Source organism: Bactrocera oleae, chromosome 5 (assembly GCF_042242935.1).
Source record: "Bactrocera oleae isolate idBacOlea1 chromosome 5, idBacOlea1, whole genome shotgun sequence".
NCBI lineage: Eukaryota > Metazoa > Arthropoda > Insecta > Diptera > Tephritidae > Bactrocera > Bactrocera oleae.
In genome coordinates, this window is record NC_091539.1 from 30,287,468 (window position 1) to 30,300,981 (window position 13,514).

General features: G+C 39.7%; 1 protein-coding gene across 3 annotated transcripts in view; it reads left to right on the forward strand.

Moving 5' to 3' along the window:
- The first annotated feature begins 9,847 nt into the window (after window positions 1-9,847).
- Window positions 9,848-13,514, forward strand: part of Dop2R (dopamine D2-like receptor) — a 334,717-nt gene continuing 331,050 nt past the window's right edge. For all 3 annotated transcript variants that reach the window (XM_036371918.2, XM_036371920.2, XM_036371919.2), the window contains exon 1: window positions 9,848-10,198. The gene's annotated coding sequence lies outside the window, so the exon portion shown is untranslated. The remainder of the gene's footprint in view (window positions 10,199-13,514) is intronic.

The following is a 13,514-nucleotide window of genomic DNA, read 5'->3' on the forward strand; positions in this document are numbered from 1 at the left end:
AAAGCACAAATTCTGAAATACGACTTCTTCCAATGATGGAACCAATTTATAATCAGACAAGTAACAAAGGCATCAGCTGATTTCCTATGTGTGTTACATAGCTGAGATCACGTGATCGAAAGCTGCCTTTTATGACACAGAGATGTAAGTAAAAGGAATGTAGTTTAGTAACTTTTTTGTGAACAGGTATTTATAATGGAAAAAATTAATGAAAACTTTCGAGAATATTTTTGAAACAAAAGTTTATTGTATATTTATTGATTTTCCGATGCAATGTACTCGCGTTACCGATCTTATTTAGTTGTTCGGTTCCCCAGAAGGCCTACATTATAGAAAAAAAGGTATATAAAATCAGCATAATAAATATAAGTAATACTATAAGATATATTTATTAAATGTAAACTTAAGCTTTAGAAATTGTAATAATCGAAAATATTTGCCTATGTAATAAAAACATTCTTAAAGTTATAAATTTTAAAACATAACACGGCAACACACTGTAGCTGATTTGAGGCATTTGGATGTTTTAGTAGTAGATCATTTGGGGCAACCTGTACCAAGTGTAGCATTTTTTCGTGTGTATTAGTGAAAATCTAAAGATTCGTTACCTTTAAATTAATATAATGGACGGAACTCACAAAACAATGCACCATTGTTATTGTGAATTTCCAAAAACAGAGTGCATGCTTGCACGGATGAACAGACGGACAGGCAGTAGTCACTCGGAATTCAACTCGGATCGGCAAAGCGCTTTAAGCCTATAACAAATTTGCTGAGACGGCTAATATCCGTTTCGGTTAAGTCTTCTGGTCCGCCGAATGTATGATTACCGAGATGTTTCAGCCTCATCCTTGCAAAAGCCGGACACTGGAGGAGGAAGTGTCTAGATGTTTCCACCTCACCCTCCTCTATACAACTTTGACAACTAGCATCGGGTAGGATTTTAAGCCGTACTGCTAAACCGAGTGCTCATTGGTCAGTGTGCAGGGAAAACTCCTACAATAGCGGCGAGATGTTCTTTGCCCAAGGCAAGAAGTTAACCAGACCTCCTGCGCTCCACTCTCGGCCAGAAGGATCTCGCGGTCGCACAGGAGTTGGTCATCGTCAATGGAGATCCGACTCGATCCCATTCCGATGCGAGCGGTACAAGAGTGCCTCTTGGCTAGCTCATCGGCTTTGCAGTTGCCAGCAATTCCGATGTGACCAGGCACCCAAACGAGTCTGGCATTAAACTAAATTCGGCTTTTGAACATGTTTACACCAACTTTTTTTAAGTAACTCACAATTGGAAAGATTTGAAATTAAAACCTGATCATTTCTCCGCATATATCATCTCTTACAGAGGTTCCTCTTAAATTCGCTGTAGTTTGAACATATTGTTCATAGTATTTGTAATTTAGACCGATTATGACTTCCGTCTCTAGGTGAAAAAATCGAGTCATTGATAAATTTCACCACTGTTTTTCAGGAAAACATGTATATGGATGGAGATGGATGGAGATCTCCCATGAAGAGTGGAAGCGGGTAGCGGCTGGTATCTCCGCTTTGTTCATGAAGATGGTCAGGGGAAGCCCTGGACCACCCCCTAGATGTGAAAGTGCCGGGTGGAATCTCGGATTATACAAACTTATAAAGTGTGCCGACGAACGGTCGGCATTCCTTTATAAGGAGGCGGTAGCCAGTGTGGGGGAAGTATGGAAGGGAGCAAGGCTCGAGGCGGTGGCCAAATCGGATCTTCCGATGCGACCTCGTTCTCGTGTCTGGCTTCCGGCCGAACCCTCTACCCCGTCCGAAATTGAAGAGATATTGCGGTACTGAACCATATCGGCGAGCGTTGATACTCCTAAACAAGGAGTCCCTCGCTCCTCTCAGCATTGCAAAGGGGGCCATAAGCTATGGCTTCGAGAGGGTCGTCCTCAGGATTCTCCCAACTGAAGCCAGGGCTGATGGCTCGTTGCCACCAGCTGAGGTGGAAGAGAGTGGGAGAGCGACCCACTGGACATCGACCTCATCCTCTGGGATACGGTGAGCACGGGGGGCGGATTGTCAGGCGATGATGGATCCGTCTTCAGTCTCGACCGCCTGCTCGGAACTACTGGGGTCGATAGTGCGGAACTCGCACTGCTGGAGAGGAGTTTGGAGGATGAGGATCCTCCAAATTAACCTCCAGCACTCAAAGGCGGCCTCCGCCGAACTAGTGCTTCGTCTAGGACGGGACGAAGCAGACGTTGTCCTTATCCAGGAACCGTGGCTGAGCAGAAACGGTATCTCTGGTCTAAGGACAAAGAGCCACAAGCTCCTGGCGGCAAACAGTACAGGTAGAACCAGGGCCTGCTTGTGGATCAGAAACGAACTTAACGTTTTTCTTTTACATAATTTCAGTAACTAGGATGTCGCCGCTGCTAGGAGGACAGCGCTGGAGAACTCTGGCTTGTCTCAGCCTACATGCCGCACGACGACGAGGTGGAGCCACCTCCGTACCTGCTGAGCAGAGCTCTGGCAGAGGCCAGGCGCAAAGGGGCCGGAGTCTTAATAGGCTCGGATGCTTAAGGCACACCGTCTGGGGGAGCTCGGACATTAACGAAAGAGGTGAGTCACTTTTTGATTTTATTTGTAGTGTAGATCTTTCTATATGTAATAGGGGGAACAGCCCTACCTTTGTGACTGCTAGCAGGGCGGAAGTCCTTGACATTACGCTAGCCTCTAGGGAAATCGCTCCCTTGATTTCGGAATGGAGGGTTCTAGACGACCATTCATTCTCGGATCATAAATATATTGGGTTCAGCTTAAAAGCCTCACGCCCGGAGCTCAAAACCTATAGAAATTTTAGGAATACCAACTGGGTCCTGGAATTCGATCCTATCTGCGGATGCGGTCGATAAGCTCGTCGAGATTTTCAGCTCTGTTAGTAGAACTACTCTTGAGAGCCTTCTGCCTTCATGAGTCCTCACGATTCAGGCGCATTCTTGCAAAAAATTCTACTCCAGTGGGGTATCTAAAAAATGCAGATAGTAGTTGGACAATGAGTAGCGAGGAGTCGTTGAAACTACTCCTGGATGCTCATTTTCCACTAAATCACTCTGCTGAAGCGGTGCCACTGGGGGAGCTGCAGGAGGGTTGTACAGCCTTCTTGGACCTTCTGGACGATCGTCACCTTACTTGGGCGTTGAAATCCTTCAAACCCTTTAATTCCCCGGGGCCCGATGGCATTATTCCAGCGCAATTACAGCGTACGATTAAGAGCTGGCTGGCCCCCATCTACACGAACTGTGTCAGATTAGGCCATGTCCCCAAAGTCTGGAGACAGGTTAAGGTTACTTTCATTCCGAAGGCCGGCAAAAGCTCTCACATCGGTGCAAAAGATTTCAGACCCATCAGCCTATCCTCGTTTCTGTTGAAAACATTAGAGAGGCTGATGGATCTGTACATTAGGAGCAGAATACCGAGGGGTAAACTGTTACGGGCGCAACATGCATATATCAAAGGCAGGTCGGTCGACATTGCTTTGCATGATGTAGTGTCATGGCTGGAGATAGCTCTCAAGCACAAGGAATTTGCTGTGGGCACCTTCCTCGACATCGAGGGGGCCTTCAACAATGTGCGACCAGAGGCAGTGGTTAAAGCCCTCGAAAAGTTTGAGGTGGAATCTAACCTCAAGCACCTTATTTTTAGTCTTCTTTGCGACAGAACTGTCGCAGCGGAGTGGGGTGGTGCCAAGACTACCAGAAAAGTGAATAGGGGAACTCCGCAGGGGGGAGTACTCTCCCCACTGCACTGGATAATGGTGGTTAACGACCTACTTATAGAACTCGAGACGCAAGGCTGTCGGGTGACAGCATACGCTGATGATGTGGTTCTTATGGTTAAGAGAAAGTTCCTCAATACCGTCTACGAGCTCACCGAGGGGTACCTGAACGTGGTATCTAGCTGGGCGAATAGAAGGGGCCTAGCCGTCAACCCAAGTAAAACCGAAATGGTTCTATTTACCAGGAAGTATAAGATACCAAATGTGCCCCTCCCCTCCTTCGGGGGTTCACTTCTTCAACTGAGAAAGTGAAATACCTAGGGCTCATCCTCAATACCAAGGAGTCAAAGGTCCAAAGAGCGGCGCTCATCGGAATCTCCGGTGCACTGCGAACCACACCGACACTAGCTCTTAATGCTATTCTAAACATAGCACCTTGGACATTGCCGGTAGGTGCATTGCCGCGAAGTGCGCTCTAAGGCTCAGGGAAGCTGGGCCGAACAAGAGAACTCCGAAATTCTTTCCTCCTTCAGCGGCATCCCGGAAAATATAGATCACTGCGTCACTGAAGCCACTCGAGGCGGTTCCTTCTCCGCTCATATTCCAACGAGGGACATGTGGATGGGAAGAAGCCGCTGGAGAAGAGGCGCGGTGAGCTTTTTCACGGATGGATCGAGGCTAGGGGGAAGGTTGGAGGGGGGGTTTTCTGCAAGGAGCTCTCCGTCAGTCTTAGCTTCAGGCTACCGGATCACTGTAGTGTATTTCAGGCGGAAGTGGCTGGTAACAAGGTGGCGGTAGAAGTACTGCTGCGTAGTGCAGCCTCGTTTGTAGAAGTGAGCATCCACTCTGATAGTAGGGCGGCAATACTAGCTTTGAGCGCGCGTACCGTGTAATCAAAGCTAGTCAAGGAGTGTCTGTCCTCTTTAGAGATAGCGTCTGGCTATTTCAACATCAGGCTCGTCTGGGTGCCTGGTCACAGCGGAATCGCTGGAAACTGCAAAGCCGATGAGCTAGCCAGGAGGGGCACCTTTGCCCCGCTCACATCGGAATGGGATCGGGTTGGATCTCCGTTAGCGTCTTGCTCTCTAACGTTGGATCAATGACCCTCGCGTGCACTCAGCAGACGCTGGTCGTCGACTAGTTCCTTTCTTAAGCTGTCCAAGTGGGATCCCTTCTGGGATCGACTCCTAACCTAACCTAAGGAAGGCCTAAGTTCGAGTGTATTCGAAGAGAGGGTGTGACAAACATTCGGAGTTTAATATGTATATTAAGCAATAAATGTCATAGGGAAAATGGTCAGCAAAATCGTCGATCTACTAAGACTACACGAGAAAGCATCCAGCGTTTGTTACCTGTATTTAAATATGAAATATGAACTAGGATCTTTTTTATCGCTAACTTTCCATTTTACAGCCCGATTTCTACTTACAAAAAATTTAACTTTTTTACGAAGTCAACCATTTTTTTATTTTTAAAGGAATTGTTTAATCCTTAATTCAACCAGAATGACAAGCTCATAGAACACTTTTTTTATTTCAGATGTCCTCAAGCGACCAAATCATTCGGGCCAGCCACCTCCTTCTTGTTGAGACGCTCACTTTAGTGCTTCGAACCAACAAATTTCAAAAAAAACAAAAAATAATATTAATTTTTTTGTACACTCTGAGATACTATTAATAATATATTACAAAATGAATCTGATTGAATTTTATTTTTTCCAAATAAAATATTCCTATAAAAGCATTAAAAAATGCAAGTTACCATACTACTACTTAAATTAAATGAGGTTTTGTTTTCCATAAAATTGTGAGATAAATTTAATAACAATTTTATCCAAAAAGCGGTTACATTTATTAGATTAGGTACCAGATATTCTATATGAATTGGTAAAACAATTAATTTTTTAATATCTTTGTAGTGCTGCTTTCACGCCAAAAGTTACAATTCATTTGTGATGCAGCTTAACCGCGTTCACTGCATAGTGGTCTGTGCCACTTGGAGACTACATTATGTGCAAATCCAAATTGTATATGTAAATGCATTAATTCGTGCGATTTTCTAAGAGAGGGCTCTACTAGTATTATTTCGCGTCAGACACGAATCAATAATTTTTTATCGTGACAACGCTCAGGGCAATGTTGCAAGGCCAGTTAAAAACTATTTGGAAAACTGTAGGTGGGAAGTCCAATTCAATCGCCTTATAGCCCAGACATAACACTTTCCGATTACCACTTGTTCAGATCAATGCAGCATTACTCACCGGAGTACGCTTCACTTCAGAACAGGGTATCAGAAATTGGCTCGATTCTTTCTTGACCTTCAAGCCGGAAAAGTTCTTATATACACACGTACACGTGTAAATAGGTTACATAAATTTTTGGAACTACTCGTATATTGTCGCCACCGGTGTAATGAGTTTAACAAGTGGTGTACAGTGTGGCAATCCTATATACCATAATATTGAAATGCGACTTAATAGTTATTCGATTTCCGACTTTATAATCAATAACTAGATCAAACGAAAAAAATGAAAATAGGCGGGAATAACAAACATAACTTCAAAAACTTTCGTAAATGCTAGAAAATACCATTTTTTATTTATGAATTCGGTGTATTTGCTTATAACATTTCTTTATTGTAACATTATAAATCAGCACACAAAAAAATTGTATAATCGATAATGCCACATACTTAACCAACTTCAGCGTTTAAAAACGTCGAGGGAGAGATAATTAAATGATTAGTCAAATTAACACACTTAAAAATTTATATACAGCCAAGATAAGAAAAAGTACCGTTATTTTTTGGTATAATTTTTATGCAGTGTATACTCAACTGATTATTATTGTTCAGTGTTTGCTTCCGTTTATTGACAGTGGAGTGGGGAGTTACAGAAAATCGTACTGCGGTGAGAGCTCTATATAAATGTGGAAAAAGGGCAAATGAAATTTATAAACTTCTCAAAACACTTAATATTTCGAGATTTATAAACAATTCAGGAAATGATTATATGTATCGAGCGGATCAATGTCAAGACTTATTCGAGTTGAACTCCACATGAAAGCCTACCGTTGGTCAACGAGTCATCTTCTGACAATACGCTCGAAGCAAATTAGGCTCAACAAATGCAAGCGACTTCTTTAGAGGCACGCGTTCAACGGCTACAGATGAAAAAATGTTTACTGTTGAATAAGATTTTAATATGCAAAACAACAAAATCTACTCAAAAACTTTCAAAGTCGCAAAAACATTTATTCCAAGGATTCAACGTGATCACAATCTAGCTGATGGGGACATTCCTGTAAAGACGTTTCACCTCTTCACTTCTATGAAGAAAGGGTTAAAACTAAGCTAAAAGTTTACCAGCAGGATATTTTAGAAGGTGTGGTAAGAAGTACGGTTTTAGGTGGAAAGCATTAGATCTTACAGCAATATTCTGCTCCAGCGCACAAGGCAAGTAACACTAAGCAGTGGCTTAAAAGCAATATTCCTGGTTTCATAGCCGCAGATGATTTTCACACTGGAAGTCCAGACTTGAATCCATTGGACTACAGTTTTTGGTTAGAGTTGAAGAACACGGCCTGTTAAACTCTCTACAGAAATTTGGAGAGCTTTAAGAAATATTTGATTTTAACAGCATGCTAGTATATATGTATGTTGTAAAATAAATTGTTGCAATAATATTGTAAGCTTTTGTGTGCATATGTGACGAATGAAGTAGAAATCTAGACAAGTTTTATACGTGCATGTGCATTTTGTCACGGCATTTAGAGATTAAAGGTCGAAATATAGATGCAAGACAACGAACGTCTCATAGAGTAGTTTAGTAGTAAGGAGGTCCTAGGTAAAGAAGTCCATTTGGTACCGAGTTATGTAATATTACATTCAGAGGGAAATGGAGTTGATTCAACTTCTTTGCTTGAAGGGATTGTTGGGTAAAGTTTTCTGATAAACTAACAAAAACAATACGTAGTTGTTGTTATGATCATAACAAATATTTGATGTCAGGTTGAGCAAAACTCACATCGCCTGCATATTAATTCTGAATTTCCAGGTTAACAGATCAAAGTGGATGTGGAAGTTACGTATACCACCCGTATTACACACTGAAAGAAAATACTAGGTTTTGTGCAAAGGAAAATATAACAACAACAAATGCAGAAATATGGACAGGTCTGAAATTTTATAAAATTTCAATGAAATACATTAGTTAGAATTTTCCAAATGCTAAGCGCAGTTGAAGTTAAACTCTTTTGTTTTTATTTATTGTAATAGTAATAATAATTACAATATTATTAAAATTTAAAAGAAATAAACTTGTTAAACAATAGACACTCTCCTCTATTTGAAAAATTTCAAACCGCTTCCAGTGATGTTTTATAAAGCCTTACATCGGCAACAAGACAGTACCAAACCATTACTAAAGAAATTATTTCCCCAGAAAGTATATGCATTTTTAATGCGGAATACGGACTCTCTATCACTAAACGCTTCAAGACTTTATTAAAAATTCAAAAATCTGCAAAAATTTCATAAATATTTTATTTGGGTATAAAGTTCTTATCATTTTTGTACTGAAAAGTTTTAAATGGTTAAGGAAGGTCATAAATGGGAATCACAGAGAAGTAAACTTAAATCTATAATTTTTGGAAGGATTAATTAGCAGAACTCTGCAGTATAGTCCGTAACTCAATGTCTCATTGCTTTATAATCAATAGGGATTCTGGAGCGCGATTGATTTATGATGCATGTGTCATTAATAGCGAATTTAATAATAATCAATATAATATATATTTGTTGAAAACAAATCGCACGTGAATCCGCCCTCTAACAGGTTTAATGTATATGTCCCGTAAATTACTGAAGAAAAGGAAAAGGGACAACGGTTATATTTAAAAATGGAGAATGTATAACTAAAACTGTCTGAAAGATAAATTCATCAGTCCCAGAAATGAAAAATGAGTAAGACATTGCCCACCTTATGCCAAAATCTTATATCTCAGTAACTAATAGACTACTTTCAATTTAATATATGTATATCACTCTTCTGTTATCTATTTACTTCAGACTGGACCGTTATGTTTAAAAAAAGGGTGGACCAATCAGTAATCCTTGGTGGATGCAGCGTCACCTGCTGAAACTCTTAACTGAAGAGAATTATTAAAGCATTTGTAAAAGTAAGAAGTTGGAAGCAATTTACTGTGCTAAGGATTATATTTTACACGTTTGTATGACCAAATTATCGGTATTAAAACATCTGCGATTTTTCCATTTTATGTTTATACTTAAATGGCATTATGGCGGAGTACTCTTTTGTTTGCTGAAATTACGACGAGCTCGTGCCCTTGATTTGAAGTTCACACAACAACGTTTAAATCGAATTGATATTCAGATTTGTTAGACCAAAAGCACGAACGCTTGAAGAGCATTGGAGAAGTGCGTAGCTTCAAATGCAATCCACAACATAACGGTAAGTATTCATTCTAAAGGAAATAAGAGCGTGTACTCTTGCAACAACTACATTACACACATATGTTTGTAGGTTTGCGAATTCTTATCAGGGAGTATATTGCCCGACGATGTCTTGACAAGGAAAAAAAAGCGCCAGCTTGTCTACGATTGCCGGACACGGTGAATCAAACAGATGATTGAGAGAGCGAGGGCGAGGTATGACCGTAAGCAAGCACACGAGCACATGCGTACGCATAAATATCGCAATTCACGCACGAATACCCGAGCATTATACAGGAGCACGAAACGAATACATCTTCGCTTTATTTATATGTACAAGTATATAAAATTAATTATTAATTTATGTATTTGCAACGGTAAAAACAAAGTAATGATTCAGTGACACAAGCAGCATACTGAAGTCGTGTGTTCGACTTTCGGAGAATTTAGTTCGAAAAGCTTGTGGAACACATCGTAGCAGGGCAGTGAGCGAGTTGTCGGCGAGCACACAAAGCTAAGCATGGCTGTAGAATATTTTGTTGCTGCGAGCGGCGGTAGCGGCTTGCCAAATCGGGTGGATTTCCGAAGCCACCTGATACATACGAAATGTTGCGCAGCACTTGGCCATGTCGCTGCAGTCGGTTATGAAATCTGGAAGTGTTCGCACGCTTTAACGGCATTGAAAAACGCCAAGATAGTGAAAAGTTTCGCGTCGCGATGCCTAACAAAATACATAAAATAAAGCAAATAGCTTAACTATTTGGTTGACCGAAGGGTGGTGCCGTTATAAAAGATGTGAGACTGTGCAGGAAATTCATCATAAGGTTATAAGTGAAAGTAATTCAAAGTTAAATAATTCAGTCGATAAACAAAATCATCACAGGCAATTTGTGTGATTCGTGCAAAGATTTCAGACGCAGCGATGCTTCGTGTTTTTTTACGTAAATGTTTGGGTGCTTTACCGCGTTCGATGAATGCTGCCTTAGCGCTGAAGACCAAGTGGTAAATAAGTGCCTAATCATGCTAATTGTCTAATTAAATTAATATCAGCCCGAACAATGAGATTCACCAACACCTACATACACACACACACACATACACGCCAACATATGATAAAATACCCACAAATGAACACTTTAGTTTGAGCAAATAATTTCTTACACATTTATCCTTTAATTAGATGCACGCACACATGTGTACACACCCATTCTCGACGGAAGGGCATGCTGACAGCGCATTGGTAGCTCAATTCCAGCAGGCAGAGATTACTTACTAGCAAAATTCTCCATGCCATGTGTTAATGCGGCAAATGAGCGACACAATAGAATACAAACAAAAGCCCTTACAAGACTGCGCGCAGATACCGATACAATCAACAGATAAGCATGTGCACTTGTGTGTGTGTGTGCAAATGTACAAATGAGTAAACGCAGCAGTACGAACGGTTTGGTGAAATTCCCATTCTATTACTGTGATATCCTGTTGATCTGAGTCTCCCACTTTGAGTGCAGGGGAGTGTATTCAGAATTACAATTAAACGCTGTTGCCACACACACACTGACAAATATATGCTCATGAATGCACATACATACATCCACATATAAATACATACGTGCATATGCATGTAGAAGTGGCCCCTCCCACATGCTTGTTTATATGTTGATGTATGGCACATTCAACAGCTTTCGGTAATCAACATTCGCATACAGTCAGGACAATACACCCGCCCGCGAGCCGCGCTGCGGACAGGGGTGTGTATGAGTAACAAGTGACTGGGTGTGTTCGCTGCGTACAAAGCGACGACTTTGCCGTGACTATGGCGACGGATTGCACACTTTAAGGTGTCGGACCCCTTTAATTGTTAAGCATATATAAATAATCGTCGCGTGCGTAACATATATATGAACAACGACTTAATGTTTTTTATTAGCTGTAACCAATTTGATAGTTTTTAAAACGTCTGATATACACCAAATGCCTGCTTGGCATTAAACACTTTCTAATTTATGGCTATTTGCCTTCGCTTGTGATCTTGCGGCGTTTTTTCTTGCCCATGCGAAAGGGTTCAGCTTTTCGCGCCTTAATAGAGTGGCCACAACCGCCGCAATCTTCAACTTCAATGGTGTTAGCCCATTAAATGCAAACCAATGCAAAGCAAAACAGCTAAATATACCACAAAGACAAATGAAAGCAACCGAGAAGCGTTAGAGCGTAAATAGTTGTGGCGAATATGACAGTGTTGAGATAATTATTAGACAAACCCACCCACTTTGCGGTGGCATGCATATGGAAAATGTACATACATAAATCTAGTATATGTCCTACTAATTTGTTTTTGCTACAAGTACGATCGCACGGTTGACCGTTAAATACCCTATTTCGAAAGAAAATTTATGAGGACATTCAACAAAGCTGTAGAGAGGATCCTACTATGCATATTGTTAAAAAAAAAAAATTGTAAATAGATCCATTATATTAACTTAAAACGTTTGGGATTAAAAATTGAAAACTGAAAATTTTTTTTATAATTCTTAATTCTTAATTGCAAGCTTGGGACTAAAATTTTTAATTTTAATTTTTTAATCCGGTATGTGGGATTAAGAATTTTGTTTTTTATATCTTATTTCCTTATTTGGGATTACAAAAAAAAAAAAAAATTATTAAAATGTTAAGTCAATTATTTTTTTTAATGCATTATATGCAACCCTGCTGATGTTGACTAAAAATAGTTTGCTAGCTGTTAATAATAATAGAAATAATTAGGGTCAACCAGCGCAGCACTCTCTAAAATAGACCGCTTAGAAGACGTGATAATACTGGAAGCTTTATAAACTTAAAACATTAAATTAATCCGTAATAAAACTGAGAATATCTTTTGGTATAAGTTTTGAGTTTATATTATTCGCGACACAAAATTCTAATTCGAAGAAGAAATCGCAGGAGAATAAAACTTGAAAGAAATTTTGCAAAGTGTAAACTGAAAGCCTGTGGATCTAGCTGCTTGCAGTTTGTGTGCGTTCTGTGGTTTTCAGTTCGTGGTGCAAGGCTTTATTAAGAATAAATTCAGTAAATGGGCGATAGGAGACCTGGAGCTGGAACTTCAGTTAAAATGTTTAAGTCTTTTTTAAGCCTCTCTCTATAGACAATTTTAAATTGCTTAAATTGGGTTATTTAATTAGGTAATAACATTAATGCTTGTCAACTTGTATGTATTTAACTGTTACTCTCTTTCTTGGTTTGCTATCATTTCCGAATACCACTTGTTGGTTAAGTTAACTTCAGTGATTCACCTGGTGTTTCACTTATCTCAAGCGGCTTATCACTTCCGACTCTTCGTCAAAACATTCCAGCTACACGTCCTTTCTCTTCGCCTTTGCCGTCGTCATTTTATCAAATCAAAACTCTTAATCTCTGAATGGGTTTCTATATTTCGGTATCTAAGGAAGTAAATTCTCTTCCAACTCTGTCCATTTAGTTCGACACTGCCGTTTGGCTGATCATTTGTCAAAATTTTTGTAAGCTTGGTCGTTGAATAGAAGAATGTAAGTATGTAAAAGCGCAAAAACATATTCGCCAATGTTTACTATACGGCAAGGTAGACATTTTAAATAAAATTCAAGTTCATGGTAGGAACTCCCCGTAGTCAGTACCTCTTTTTTATTTAAGTCAACTATTGTAGCTTCGAAAGAGTATTAGAATTATAATTTTTGCTATTTTAATGATTGAAATTGTGAATTTCTTCAAAGTAATTGGGTGTGTGAAACTGTATTCTTTCTCATTTCTGTTTCTCATTCTGTTTCAAATGAGTTACGTTAATTGCATTAATTTGTGATTTTTGTAAAATTGAAGAATGCATTTGTGGAACACACAAAATTTGGCCTTGGATCATGAATGAATAATGTGTAAAATATATATATGGTATATAAAGCTTTTAGGCAAATCTCTTTAACATAGAATCGCAACACGAGCTTTGTTTCAATTTCGGACCACAAACTGTTCAAAGGCTGAAAAGCTCTATAGCGCAGCATTTAATGCATGTAAAATCCAAGGTTTACCGTAATATGGTATTTTCTTGCTGCATTGCATAAAGGTATATTTATTTTGATGAATATGCACTGCAATTCGGTGAAAGCGAATTTATAATGTGTGCTGGCGCTTCGGCACATATTTTGGCGTATATTTGTATTTTTCCGCCTAGTACTATTGCTTTTTTTTGGTTGGCGCTATTGGTATCAATTTATAAACTATTTATGTATTTTAATTTAGTGTGAGAGTGTTCTTTAAAAAAATCGTCTTCGCATTCGTTAAAGACATATAC